Genomic DNA, 14,777 nt, shown 5'->3' with positions numbered 1-14,777 from the left:
ATGCCCTTCTTCATCTCTTGTTACAGTCTATGTTTTTAAATCTAGTTTGTCTGATATAGTATGGCTATTCTGGCCTTCTTTTCATCTCCATTAGCATGAAAGATGGTTCTCTATCCCTTCACTTTCAATCTGTAGGTGCCTTTAAGTCTAAAATGAGTCTCTTGGGGCGCCTGGGTGGCGCAGTCGGTTAAGCGTCCGACTTCAGCCAGGTCATGATCTCGCGGTCCGTGAGTTCGAGCCCCGCATCGGGCTCTGGGCTGATGGCTCGGAGCCTGCAGCCTGTTTCCGATTCTGTGTCTCCCTCTCTCTCTGCCCCTCCCCCGTTCATGCTCTGTCTCTCTCTGTCCCAAAAATAAATTAAAAAAAAAATAAAATAAAATAAAATGAGTCTCTTGTAGGGGCGCCTGGTGGCTCAATCGTTAAGCGTCCAACTTTGGCTCAGGTCATGATCTCAAGGTTTGTGAGTTCAAACCCTACATCGGGCTCTGTGATGACCAGTCAGAGCCTGGAGCCTGCTTTGGATTCTGTGTCTCCCTCTCTCTCTGCCCTTCCCCTGCTAATGCTCTGTCTCTCAAAAATAAATAAACATTAAATAAATAAATAAATAAATAAATAAAATGAGTCTCTTGTAGGCAACATATAGATGAATCTTGTTGTTTTTTTTTATCCATTCTGATACCATATGTCTTTTGATTGGAACATTTAGTCTATTTACATTCAGAATGATTACTGAAAGACATGAATTTAGTGCCAGTGTGTTACCTGTAGAGTTGGTGTGTCTGGTAATGTTCTCTGGTTCTTTGTAGTCCTTGTTGCTTTGGTCTTTTTTTTTTTTTTTTTCACTCAGAGAGAGAACCCCCCCCCCCCCCTTAAATTTCTTGTGGGGCTGGTTTAGTGGTTTAGTGGTTGAATGGTTTAGTGGTCACAAACTCCTTTAGTTTTGTTTGTCTGGGAAACTCTCCTATACTGAATGACAGCCTTGCTGGATAAAGAATTCTTGGCTGTATATTTTTCCTATTCAGCACATTGAGTATTTCCTGCCATTCCCTTCTGGCCTGCCAAGTTTCAGTGGACAGGTCTGCTGTTAACCTTATTATGTTCCATTCTTGTAGGTTAAGCACCTTTTGTCCCTAGCTGTTTTCAGAATTCTCTCTTTATTTTTGTATTTTGCAAGTTTCACTATGATATGTCATGGTGTTGAATTGTTTTTGTTGATTTTGAGGGGAGTTCTCTGTGCCTCTTGGATTTGAATGCCTGTTTCCTTCCCCAGATTAGAGAAGTTCTCAGCTATCATTTGTTCAAATAAACCTTCTGCCCCCTTTTCCCCTTTCTTCTTCTGGGACTCCCTATGATATGGATATTGTTTTGTTTCATGGAATCACTTAGTTCTCTAAGTCTCCCCTCGTGATCTAATAATTTCCTTTCCCTCTTTTTCAGCTTCATTATTTTCCATAATTTTATCTCTATATCACCTATTCTCTCCTCTGCTTCTTCAGTCCTCATTGTCACTGTATCCAGTTTGTTTTGTATCTCAGTTACAGCACTTTTTATTTCATCCTGACTAGTTCTTAGGTCTTTGATCTCTGCGGCAAGGATTTTTCTGGTGTCGTCTATGCTTTTCTCAAGCCCAGTTAGTAATCTAATGACTATTGTTCTAAATTATTGTTCGGATATATTGCTTATGTCTATTTTGAGCAATTCTCTGGCTGTGATTTCCTCTTGATTTTTCTTTTGGGGAGAATTCTTCCATCTTGTCATTTTGGCTAAGTTTCTGTCTTTTGTGTGCTTTAAAATGCTTTGTGTTTCCTGAACCTGAGAGTACTGCTGTATTAAAAAGGGGTCATACCCTGTCCAGGGCCTGGCACTTCATGAAGTGTTTCTAGTGTATGTTGTGTATACTCTGTTGTTGCGTTTTGGCTGCTCTTTCCTACTGGTCAGTCCTCTGCAGAGTTCCTCCATGCTTCCTGTGGTGGAGTGTTTGGACCTTTAACTAGGTCCAAACCTTTGATTTGTTTGTTCAAGTAACCTTGGTAAAAAGGGGGGAGGGAGAAAAAGCCTGATCTCAAAAAAAAAAAAAAAAAAAAAGACAAAAGGAAAGGGTACAAAAAACCAAACAGAGAATCAAAAAACTATAAGGCTGATTCCAAAGAAAAAGAAAGGAAAAGAAAAGGAAAAAAAGAAGGAAGGAAAAAGGAAGGAAAAAGAAAGAATTTTAAAAACTCTGATCCAAAAAAAGAGAAAAGGTAATAAAAAAAAACAAACGAGAAACTACGAGCCTGATTAAACTCATTAAACAGCAGCTCTCCATTCTGCCCTCCCCCCAATCTCTGGCAAGCTCTATTCTAGTTGCAGTCTCTATAACAGATACCTCATTTAAGTGCAATTATACAGTATTTGTCTTTTTGTGACTGGCTTATTTCACTTAGCATGATGTCTGTAACTTTTCCCCATGTTGTATGTAGCACGTGTCAGAATTTCCTTCCTTTTTAAGGCTGAATAATTCTATTGTATGTGTATACCACATTTTGTTCTATTTACCTGGCAATAGACACTTGGACTGCTTCCACCTTTGGCTGTTGTAAATAATGCTGCTATGAAAATGGGTGTACAAAAATTTCTTTGAACACTCTCTTCAGTTATTTTGGATATATACCCAGAAGTGGAATGGGTGGACAATATGGTGATTCTATTTTTAATTTTTTGAAGAATCACCATACTGTTTTCCATTGCATCTGTACCATTTTACATTACCAACAGTGCATAAGGATCCCAAAATCTAAATATCCTCACCAATACTTGTTATTTTGTTTTTCTTTTCTTTTTGATAGTAGCCATTCTAATAGGTGTAAGGTAGTATATCTCATCGTGATTTTGATTTGCATTTCCCTGGTCAGTGATATTGAACATCTTTTTATATTCTTATTGACCATTTATATATCTTCTTTAGAGAAATGTCTATTCAAGTCCTTTGCTCATTTTAAAAGTGGGTTGTTTGGGGTTATTGTGGTTGAGTGGTAGGAGTTCTTCATATATTCTGGATATTAACCTCTTATCAGGTATATGATTTGCAAATATTGTCTCCCATTCTATGGGTTGCCTTTTCACTCTGTTGATTGTGTCCTTTGATGCACAGTTTAAACTTTTTATGTAATATAATTTATTTTTCCTCTTATTGCTTGTACTTTTGGTATCATATCCAAGAAATGATTGCCAGATTCAATGTCGTGAACCCTTCCCCTATGTTGTCTTCTAATAATTTTATAGTTTTACACTCTTACACTTAGGTCTTTGATCCATATTGAATTAATAGTTTTATATTGTGTAAGGTAAGGGTCCAACTTCATTCTTTCACATGTGAATATTCAATTTTCCCAATCCCAAATTAGATTCCCCAAATCCAATTTTCAATTGTTTGTTGAAAAGATTGTTGTTTCCCCCATGGAATGGTCTTGCAGCCTTGTCAAAAATCAACTAACTATACTGCAAGGTAATTTTCTGGGCTTCTTATTCTTTTTTACTGGTCTGTATGTCCATCTTAACGTCAGTACGACACTGTTTTGATTACTGTAGCTTTGTAGTAGGTTTGAAATCAGGGTGAGACCTCTAACTTTGTTCTTTTTTTTCAAGAGTTTTTTTGGGGGACATTCAGGGTCCCTTAAGATTCCACATGAGTTTTAGGATGGATTTTTCTATTTTTACAAAAAATGTTACTGGAATTTTGATAGTGATTGCATTGAAGCCACAAGGGCCAGTTCAACTACAACGTTGGTTCCAAAAAGGGAACCTGAGCTCAGGTAAGTACCTCCAGCCATTTATAGCATCACTATTGATAGGTTGAGACTGGCGCAAAATAGTATTCTGTATATGTCTGTTAGGTTCAGCTGGTTTATAGTGTTAATCAAGTCCTCTGTTTCCTTACTGACTTTCTATCTGGCTCTTCTATCATTACTGAAAGTGGGAACTGAAGTCTACTATTATTGTAGAGCTGTGTATTTCTTCAGTTCTATCAATGTTTGCTTCATAGATTTAGGACCTCTGATATTTGTTGTATGTATGCTCATAATTGTATGTCATCTTAATTGACCCTTTTATCATTATATAATGTCCTTTTTTTTTTTTGTCTCTCGTAAGAATTTTTGAGCTAAAGTCCACATTAGCATAGCTATTCCTGCTGTCTCTTGGCTATGATCTACCTGGAATATCTTTTCCCATACTTTCACTTTCAACTTATATATGTCCTTAGAGATTTTCAATCTTTTATAGATGGCATATAGTTGAATATTGATTTTTATTTTTATTTTTTAATTTCTTAAAAGCTTATTTTGAGAGAGAGAGAGACAGAGAGAGAGAGAGAATCCCATGCAGCCTCCATGCTGTCAGCTTGGAGCCTGACCCAGGACTCAGTCTCACAAACCGTGAGATCATGACCTGAGCCAAAACCAAGAGTCAGTCTTTTAAATGATTGAGCCACCCAGGCACCCCTGAATCCTGAGTTTTAAAAACCCATCCTGTCAATCTGTATCTTTTGATTGGCAGTTTAATCAATTTACATTTAAACTAATGTAAGGACTTACTTTTGCCAAATTGTTATTTTGTCACAGACTTTGAGTCAGAGTTCCCTCTTGTCCAGCAAGAGAGTGGATGCAGAATTGAATACAAGAGAGGCTAATGTCCGGGAGGAGACGAGAGCCCCAAGTAAGGGTCCTTGCTCCATATTTATTAGGATCAGAAGGCTTACAAACATGATGGACATGCAGAAAGAGACAATAAAACACTAACCATTAATTCATGTGTGTGAGAGAAAGGGGGTTTCAAAGGTATGTGGTGTTAGGGGTTTGGGTCAATACAAATCAAAGTCCCAGTGCTGAGCAGATGGCCGTTTACTGCAGCCACCAGGCACTGTGTATGTTTATCTTAACTTGTCTAGGGGCTAACCCTGCTGCCTCAGGGTTAACAAGGCATTTTTCTTGCTAATTAGCTCTGGACGTTTTTACCCTGCTGCAGGGGCTTTCTGCTTCTACCTGTTCACAGACACTTCCATCCTGTGGAAGTGACTTTCCGCTCTATGCTTTCTACACTGGTGGCACTTTCTCCCTGTGCTGGCTTTCCACCCTAAGTCTTGTTAACCCATTGGTGAAAGCTCAGGAAATTCTTAAGCTTATTCCTCACATTATTTGTTTCTGTAGGTCTTAAAATTTTTTGTCTTTCATTTCCTCCATTCCTTCCTTTGAGTTTGGCTTTAAATGTAGAACACTGAAAGCAGCTGTTTTTGCACATCCTTGGGATACTCTTGGGAAACATGGTACTAAAGAATGTGAGTACAAGGCAAAAACTATTCAGGATTACCCATGTTTCCTTCAGCTTTAGAGGAGAGCTCAGAGGGGGGAAGAATCGCAGGCTCACTGGGAGGTGTAAACCACCACAAGCCCAGTCAGCAGTTGTGGCTTGAGGGATGAAAGTCATCTGACTGGCTCCATGTTGCCCCAGAGCAGTTGTCCTCTGTGGTATCCTCAGCACATAGCATAGTACATGGCACACAATATGAATTCAATAAGAATTTGGTAGATGAATAGAGAAATTCCACCAATGGCTCTGTCTGTAGGCTTCATCTAGTGACTAGCACACAGTAGGAGCTCAATAAATAGCAACTGCTATGGGCAGTTGAGATGGTAGAGTGGTTAAGTCTCTGATATTTGGAATAAAAGAAATCACAGCAACTCCACTTATGTGCTATTGGGGCTGAGTAGGTCACATAACCTCTCTGAGATTCAATTTCCTCATATGTAGGATGAGAATTTACATCATGGGGTCCAGTGGGGATTAAAGAAGCTAATCCATGAAGAGCCTAGTATATGCTGAGTGCCCAGCAAGTTATAGCTATTGAAATTAATATTATTACCAAATTGTTAAGTAACTCTGGTAAACACTGCTGTTTTCATTCCAGGATTTGCAAAACAAGGACTGAGCAGATCACCTCCACATTTCTTCCACGCTACAATTCTATGAATTGGAAATGGTGAGATTTTGTTTTTCTTTCTTTCTCCTTTCTTTTTTTCTTTCTTTCTTTCTTTCTTTCTTTCTTTCTTTCTTTCCTTCTTTCTTTCTTTCTTTTCTTCTCTCTCTCTCCTTCCCTCTCTTTCTCTTTTGCAACAGGGGTTGGAATATAAATGTCACAGAGAATTTTGGAAGATAAAGTTTTGAAAAGCCATAGAAACGTTCAAAGAGAGACCAGGAAGATGACCTGTATGTGTGCTAGGTCTTCCCAGAGAGTAAGATCAGATGAAGTTGCCTTAACAGTCACCCAGACTCCTGGGTGCCCACGTCCCTATCAGCTTTTGGAGAAGGACCATCTCCTCCCCAGGCCTCCCTGGGTCCTGGGTGATTTCTGGGTCCTGTGGACTTAGAGGCACATCTTTTATGTTCTGCTTCATCTGTCTCTGTATCAAGCTAAAAGCATTGCCTCTTGTTGCCTTCAACACTCGTGCTCAAGATGTTGGGGCAGCAGAGGGGTCTGTGCCAGGGAACACCCAAGGCACTCTCCAAAGCTCTGGGTCATATATCAGTTCTGTATGTCCATGTGACATCAAGTCCATAAGCTCCTGGGTCTGACCCTCTCTGTTCTAAGGTTAAATTCCAACCATGTAGCTCTGTGGGGACACACAACATGCTTTCCCTTCCCCTCTTCTCCACACCTCTTCTACCTTTCCTCACATCTTTGACCAAAAGCACCCTTTCTGCCAAAATTATTCAGAATAAATGAGTATTCTCCCCTCTCTTTGTCTGCAGAGGAGACTTCAGTAGGGTCCATATCATAGAGTTGTGAGGGGTGAATGAGAGAAGCCATGTAAAGCATGAAGCCCAGGAATAGGAACAGTAAGCGTTTGAGAAGTGGAAATTGCTGTTACCATTATCATCAACAAGAAGTGCAAAAAGTCCATTTTCCTAAAAAAGAAATTGTATATTTATAAAAACCACATTGTTTGATTTATCATTTATGATCAGTTTTAAAGACATAAGAAGTTTTAATATTGGCATCAAATGTGAATTTTCTTTATTAAAATATAAACAAAAATAAACCCATGTGTCAGCTGAGAGAGGGGGATGTTTGTTATTCAGTGGGCCACAGAGGGACCTTGTTTTATTTCATGTTGTCATGGTCTCAGAGAAACCTTGTCTGATATGATGTCTGTGAGATTGTTTATGTCCAACAGGAGAAAAGAATGGCCTGGTAGTGAACATCAGCCCTGTTTCCAAATGTTGGGGGAATTCCTTTCTCACAACTTTTCATTCACATTCATGCAGCAGACATTTAGTGAGCACCTACTAGATGCCAGGCCACGCAGCAGTGATGGTGAATACAGGGGTAAACAATACTCTCTACACGTTAGACTTCCCAGCATGCAGGAAAAGAGCAGGGGAAAAGTTAGAAAAGGGGAAGAACAGGTGCAGCCATCTGAAGGGCCAGAGATTCCCTGAAGAGGAAGTAATACCAAGTAGGAAAAGCACGGATGAGTCTGGAGGTGGGGGCAGCCTCTGGGGAAAACTAGTGCGTTTCTAACAGAAAGGGATAGTTTTAAAAGATGACGCTGCAGAGCTAAGCAAGAGCTAAACCTCTGGTAAACCTTAACAATGTTAAGGATTTTCAAGGTATGTGGCTTAAAAAAAAAGGAAAAGGAAAAGAAAAAGAACAAAAAGGCAAGTGTTTTATAATTTTTAGTACAAACTTTGCTTTACTGTGCAGATCTTTAAAAATATTATGTAGGTGGTAGAGATATAGATATAGATACTGATATATCAGCATAGCAATATATCTAAAATATATTAATTTTTAAAAGTAAGTTTCTTAAGAGTATGTACAAGAGGCTACAATTAAAAAATATAAATATGGACACCACGAATGCCCAAACACAGGTGACCCCAAATCTAAGGTACTTTTTCCAATGCAGTAATATTTCACAGTGAGCCAAGAAGATTTTGTTGGGATTGTCCTGATTGTATAAATTTTTAGGGAAATGAGATATGTACTTATAATATGTATTAGTTTAGATGAATTATATATTTAAATTGAATGAATAATATATAAATTTTGGTCTTTTCCAATTTCATGTTTTGAAAAAAAATTTTTTTTAACTCTCTACAAGTAGCAGTGTTTTTCTCATCCCCAAAGCAATTTTTTGATAATTTTTAAATGTTTATTTATATTTGAGAGAGAGTGCACATGCATGCACGAGTGGGGGAGGGGCAGAGAGATGGAGACAGAATCTGAAACAGGCTCCAGGCTTGGAGCTGTCAGCACAGAGCCCAACAGGGGGCTCAAACTCACAAGATCATGACCTGAGCTAAAGGCAGACACTTAACCAATTGAGCCACCCAGGCACCTCCCCCAAAGCTATTTTTGAGGTTTGTAAGCCAGTTTTCCAGGGTCCATCATTTTCTCTTCTAAGTAGAATAAGAAGTGGAATCTGAACATTATTGACAATGATGCATTCATTGCATGCATTCATGTGACATTAATACATTTTTCTATTTATCCTGTAGATACGTATATATTTTAAGTAATGTCTACACTCAATGTGGGGCTCTAACTCATGACCCCAAGATCAAGAGTTGCATGCTCCCCCAAATGAGCCAGCCAGGCACCCCTATAGGTATATATTTCTTATCTTCAAAATATCAAAATAGGATTTCCTATTTAAATAATTGTTAAAATACTTGTGTGCAATGCTATCCAGTCTATGCAAATGTACAGTCATCTTCCCAGGAATAACTGCCAAATCTGAACTAAGTTTCTCTGCCACTTGTTTGACTAATTTCTCTTCCTCTTCCTCCTCCTCCTTCTTTTAGAGAGAGTGAGTGGGGGGGTTGGTGGGGAGAGGAGCAGAGGAGAGAGAAGGGGAATCTTAAGCAGGCTGTATGTTCAGTGCAGAGCCAGACCCAGGGCTCAATCCCACGACCCTGGGATCATGACCTGAGCTGAAATCAAGACTCAAACACTCAAACCAACTGGGACACCCAGGCACCCCTGTTTGACTGATTTCATAGGGAGACCTCTTTAGGCCTCCAAAGCTCAAATGAATGGAGATCCTTTAAGGTCAATGAATCTTCTCCAAACTGTCCTATTATCTTTAAAATAAAGTCCTTCAGATAACTGCACCCTCTCCCATGAAAGACTTTTTAAGGACTCACATGTAAGACTCCTCACTTTTTGGTATGGGGTAATGGGGTAGGGAGGACTCACCTAGTAATAAGAATGGAAGAACATACACCCAAATATAAATGATCAGGATCCCTTGGTGATAGGATTATATGGATGGTTCTTATTTTCTTCATTCTGTACATCTGTACTTTCTTTTTTTTTTTTTTTAATGTTTATTTATTTTGAGAGAGAGAGAGCAAGAGCACAAGCAGAGGAGAGGCAGAGAGAGGGGGAGAGAGAGAATCCCGAGCAGGCTCTGCACTGTCAGCACAGATCCTCATGTGGGGCTCAATCTCACAAACCATGAGATCATGAGCCAAAATCCAGTCAGATGCTCAACTGACTGAGACACCCAGGCACCTCTGCACATCTCCATTTTCTAATTTTTCTACCATGAACATGGATTAGTCATATAATAAGGAACAAAACAAGCAATAAAAATTGTAGGTGCCTTTTGTTTGTTTGTTTTAAGAAATTGTTTTCTGGCTCCAGACCCTCAAGCTTAGCCCAAGCCTCTGCATCCCTTCACTCCAGGCAGGAAGCACCTCCACACCTAGGAGCAGATGTTATTTACCTCCTGTAGGGATCAAGGTCTCCTCTTCATGCAGTAGGAAATGGGGAAAGGGAAGAGGCCAGCTCCAGGACACTTGAAAATTCCTAGGCTGAGTCTGAGGCCCACGGGAATTGCCCATCTCCCAGTCATTGTTCTTGTCAGCCTCAAACAGAAAGAGAAAATTCCACCTCTACAAGCTGAATTTCAATTTGCAAGTGTCAAGAGAGCAGGGAGAACCGCAGGAGGCTGGCTACTGAGCATAAGGCAGCCCAGGGCATGGGAACAATGTGCTGCAGGGAAGGTGCCCCTTCATCCTAGGGGGAGGAGGATAAATCCCTCTCTACCTTTACATGCTCTCCCTCCCCAGCTCTAGTCTTCTAGTTTTCTGGAGAAAGGCTAGACGGTGCCTTCTTCAAAAGAGTGGGCAGAAGCAGAGGGGATTTATTCAAGGGGTGCCCCGAATAAATAAAATTTATTCAATTTAAATACATATTCATGATTCCTGTAGAAATGGAACCTTCCCAGAACATGGGTGAGACCCCTGCAGACATGCTGGATACCCTCCCAGGGTAGAGCCCTCAGCCCCACTGAAGGGTACTGGAAGGAGGAAGTATAGGATACCCGGCGGGGAATCAAGTGGTTCCTGCAGGATCAGTGCCTCCACAATGACCAAGGTTTAGACCAAGACTTCAGGGTGCTAAAGGTAGTGAAGGTAAGCATTTGTGGGCCCAGCGGGTTTCAAACCCAGCTCTTTCCCTTTGGACATTTGAGGCCTTGGGGGGTGGAACTGCTTCATCTCTTTAAGCCTCAGATTCCTTTTTACCACTTGTTATAGGAAATAAGTGTATTGTCATCATCATTGTTTTCATATTGGGGATCCAGTTCTATGAGTTCCAAGGAATTTGGTGGAACAGGTATAGCAGTATAGCAGGTCATTATAATAATTGTGCTTTTTGTGTGTGGTTTAATGCTTCTTTACCTCCAAAGTTATAAAGATATTCTCCTACATTTTCTTCTAAAACGGCTTGTTCTAAACTGGTTTCTTCTTGGAAAATAACTTATAACTCAACTTTCAAGATGTCATGCTAAATGAAAAATGTTTTAACTATAAGTCTAGATTTTTCTTTATTCTGCTAAAATGAAAATAATGTAACACTAACTTAAATTAAGTAAATCAGGCTTTAGCTGGAGGAAATAATGGCTGCCATGTGTGAGGCTGAAAAGGAAGGACACACAGCCTTAAAAGATCTTAAAAAGCAGAAGCCAAAGGGGCGCCTGGGTGGCTCAGTCGGTTAAGCGTCCGACTTCGGCTCAGGTCATGATTTCGCCATCCGTGAGTTTGAGCCCCGCGTCGGGCTCTGTGCTGACAGCTCAGAGCCTGGAGCCTGTTTCAGATTCTGTGTCTCCCTCTCTCTGACCATCCCCCGTTCATGCTCTGTCTCTCTCTGTCTCAAAAAAAAAAAAAAAAAAAAAAAAAAAAAAAAAATCCAAAACAGACACAAGTAACCATCCTTGTCTTCAAGGATCACCAATTTCCTTCTAAGACACACATCATAATTGGAACAATGCAGTTATCAACCTGACAGATACTCAATGCTACAGGGCCAGAAACAGAAGTCAGTCTCAGTTAAATACAGGTCAAGAGCCAGATGCTGGAAAATGACAGCAAGTATTTAAGCAGGAAGCAATGTGATGACATTGGCATTTAGGATAAGTCAGGCAGTGGCATATTAGGTGGATTAGAAAGAAGCTAAATCCAGGTGCTGGGCTAGGATGCCATTACAGTAAAACCAGGCCTCAGAAAGGCCTGGAATTGTTATGTAGGTAAAAGTTGGACAGAGAAAAAGAGAAATTCAGAGCTATTCTGAAGGGGAAAAAATAAAATCAGGGTGGGTTTTCATACTAGAGTTGAACACTCACTATAACCACTTCCCTAGTAAACCAGGGGATTTGGGGAAGAGAAGTGACATAGAGTCTGGGAACTCTCAAAATTCTAGCCCTCCTTCCATTTCCCATTATATTCCTACTACTGAGTGGCATCCCTGGGCTGGGCCACGCCTATGTAACCCCCAGAGCTGCATAGGAAGGGGCTGGTTTTGACCTAATTCACAGATGAGGGAAACAAGAGAACTCCCTTCCTTTCCGGGCCAAAGTTGCTCACATTTGGTTAAGAAACTGGGCTCACTTAGGCCTGAAAGTCAGAGCATCCAGTGTGGAGTCCAGTCCCAAACTGCCAGTGACCTAGGGGCAGTTCTGAGCTGGAATTTCCTAATTTTTGGCATGAGCTTTAGCATGAGGAACTTGGTCCAGCTCCAAAATACCAAGATTTAGGGAAGCAGACTTCTCAACAGCAACAACTAGAAGCCAGGAGGTAGCAGAATTATATCTTTATTATTTTTTTTAATGTTTATTTATTTTTGAGAGGAAGAGAGTGTGCAAACAGGTGAAGGGCAGAGAGAGCGGGGGAAGGAGGATCCAAAGCAGACTCTGCACTGTCAGCACAGAGCCCGATGAGGAGCTCAAACTCACCAACTGTGAGATCATGACCTGAGCTGAAGTGGGATGCTTAACTGACTAAGTCACCCAGGCTCCCCCCAGAATAATATATTTAAAGGTTGAGGTTAAAAATCCAGAACTGGGCATCTAGGAAATGAGCCAAGAATGATGATAAAATAATTACAAATTAAAACAAGAGTTCACTACCAAGAGACATCATTAAATGAACCTCAAAAGAATATGCCTCAGGAAAAATGAAAATGATCCCAGAAGGACAATTTAAAAAAATTTTTTTTTCTTTTTTTTTTCAACATTTTTTATTTATTTTTGGGACAGAGAGAGACAGAGCATGAACGGGGGAGGGGCAGAGAGAGAGGGAGACACAGAATCGGAAACAGGCTCCAGGCTCCGAGCCATCAGCCCAGAGCCTGACGCGGGGCTCAAACTCACGGACTGCGAGATCGTGACCTGGCTGAAGTCGGACGCTCAACCGACTGCGCCACCCAGGCGCCCCCAGAAGGACAATTTAATGCGCAACAAAGAATGGTGAGCACACACAATGGTAAACATGTATGTGAATAAAAACTAACTTTTGGAAAATATTAATTAACACAATACTATCTAATTGGCAGTATCAAAAGGAAAACACAGAAATGGACTTCCACTCCAACCATGATGGAGTCACAAGGACCAGATTTACCTTTGCTGCTTCAACAAATGAAAAACTGGAAAAAATAAGTAAAACAACATTTGAAAACAGGCAAAGCAGGGGAAAAATCCCTGAGAGAAGGAGAAAAGGAGGGAAGTCCTGTGACTGTCCTCGTGTACTTCCTGTAGAGACTTTTGCAAGCCACAGCAGAGGAAAGGGTAAACTAAACAGTCTTCCTGAACTGAAAAGATAAGAGTTGAGAATTCAGGAAGGCCGAAGTGGCTAGAATTCCAAGACATTATACAGTCAATAGAATTCATGGAAAAGGTTGTCAAATAGGCTATTCTAAATAAAACTTCACGTATTCAAGAAGACAGAAGGTGCTGTCAAATGTGCAAGGAAGCCTCCTGAAAGGGAGGAGGGGCATGGGAGGGTGCCAGTGAAGCTCTCAGAATGATGAGTGCCACTGGCTGCCCCAGCCGCCTGTGAGTGCTATCAGAACTCACAAGAGATTGTGTGTCCTACATGTATCCTGCTGGCTACGGTTCATCATCCGAGTAAGAATTGAAAAGTGTTTCAGAACCAGGAAGAAAAGCCCCACTTTCATGCAGTATCTCTCCACTCCCATCTAGTAAAAAGCTTAACACTAGCCCAGCTGTCAGTAGGGAATGTTTACATGGCTCAGCTCCAATACTGCAAAGCAGGTCAAGGAAGGATAGATTTGCTAGGAAATAAATTGATAAAGCACAAGAGTATCCAAAACATTATATCTTTTGATTTCCACCTCTGACAAAGAAGATTCAACCTGAAGGTTCACCAAAGAGAAACAGAGATCTCTATTAGCATCAATAAAAGGACAATGAAAATACAGCTTGTGAATAGAAGCCCAACTCTCTTCAGATTTTACCAGTAAGATATCACATTTCCATTCTTCTGTTTTTCCACATTTAATTTCTAGACTTAGAAATATCATAATTTGGAAATTACAGTAAAGTATATATGCTGGTCTTAACTCCCTGGATGTGCTTTCACTATATTCACAGAATTGCTTATTTACAAGTAGTAGTTACCCCCTTGTCCATGGGACATACATTCCAAGACCCTCAGGGGATGCCTCAAAGTACATACATACCAAACTCTGTATGTACTATGTTTTTCCTATACATACATACCTATGGTAAAGTTTAACTTACAAATTAGGCATAGTTAGAGATTAACAATAATAACTAATAATAAAATAGAACCATTATAACATACAGTATAAAATCGTGAATATGGTTTCTCTCAATATATTACTGTACTATGATAGCCTTCTTCTTGTGATGTGAAATGACAAATGCCTATGTGATGAGATGAAGTGAAGTGAATGACATAAGTACTATGACAAAGCACTAGGCTACTATTGATTGACTTTTTCATGGTATGTCAGGAGGATCATCTGCTTCCAGGCAGATGTGGTTGACCACAGATAACTGAAACAGTGAAAAGGGAAACTTTAGATGGGAGGGGGAAGCTACTTATGTGAATACATACACATACAAGCACATGCACGCGTGCACAAACACACTTAACCTTATTAGTTTTCAAAGAAATACAAATTGAAGCAACAGTTAAGAAAGCATGTTTTACCCATCTAATTGACAAAATGTAATTAGCATCCAATACTGCAGAGGGTGCAGAAAAAGAAGGTGAAATTCAAGACTGGTGGGGAAAGGAAGAATATATGGGATAATACTTATTTCTTTATAATGTTTTCAACAGTAGAATGAGTGTTACTTTTGTAATTTTGGAAGAATTTTATAAAAGTAAATTTTTAAGTTATACAAACAGAACTCTCAAAGCTCAAAAAATTAAAAAAAAAAAACAAACCAATCCCATTAGAA

The 14,777-nt window shown here is 40.0% G+C and overlaps 1 protein-coding gene and 1 long non-coding RNA gene across 2 annotated transcripts in view; both read left to right on the top strand.

Moving 5' to 3' along the window:
• The window catches only part of LOC125915975 (zinc finger protein 420), a 421,195-nt gene that overhangs the window by 88,626 nt on the left and 317,792 nt on the right, over positions 1–14,777 (top strand). The gene's annotated exons all lie outside the window — the stretch shown is intronic.
• Positions 8,326–14,297, top strand: LOC125916015 (uncharacterized). Its single transcript, XR_007455818.1, has 3 exons — positions 8,326–8,648; positions 10,258–10,461; positions 12,878–14,297. It is a non-coding gene; the product is annotated as an uncharacterized LOC125916015 (long non-coding RNA).

The sequence above is a fragment of the Panthera uncia genome, assembly GCF_023721935.1.
Source record: "Panthera uncia isolate 11264 chromosome E2 unlocalized genomic scaffold, Puncia_PCG_1.0 HiC_scaffold_19, whole genome shotgun sequence".
Lineage (NCBI taxonomy): Eukaryota > Metazoa > Chordata > Mammalia > Carnivora > Felidae > Panthera > Panthera uncia.
This window is presented reverse-complemented; position numbering and strand designations above follow the sequence as displayed.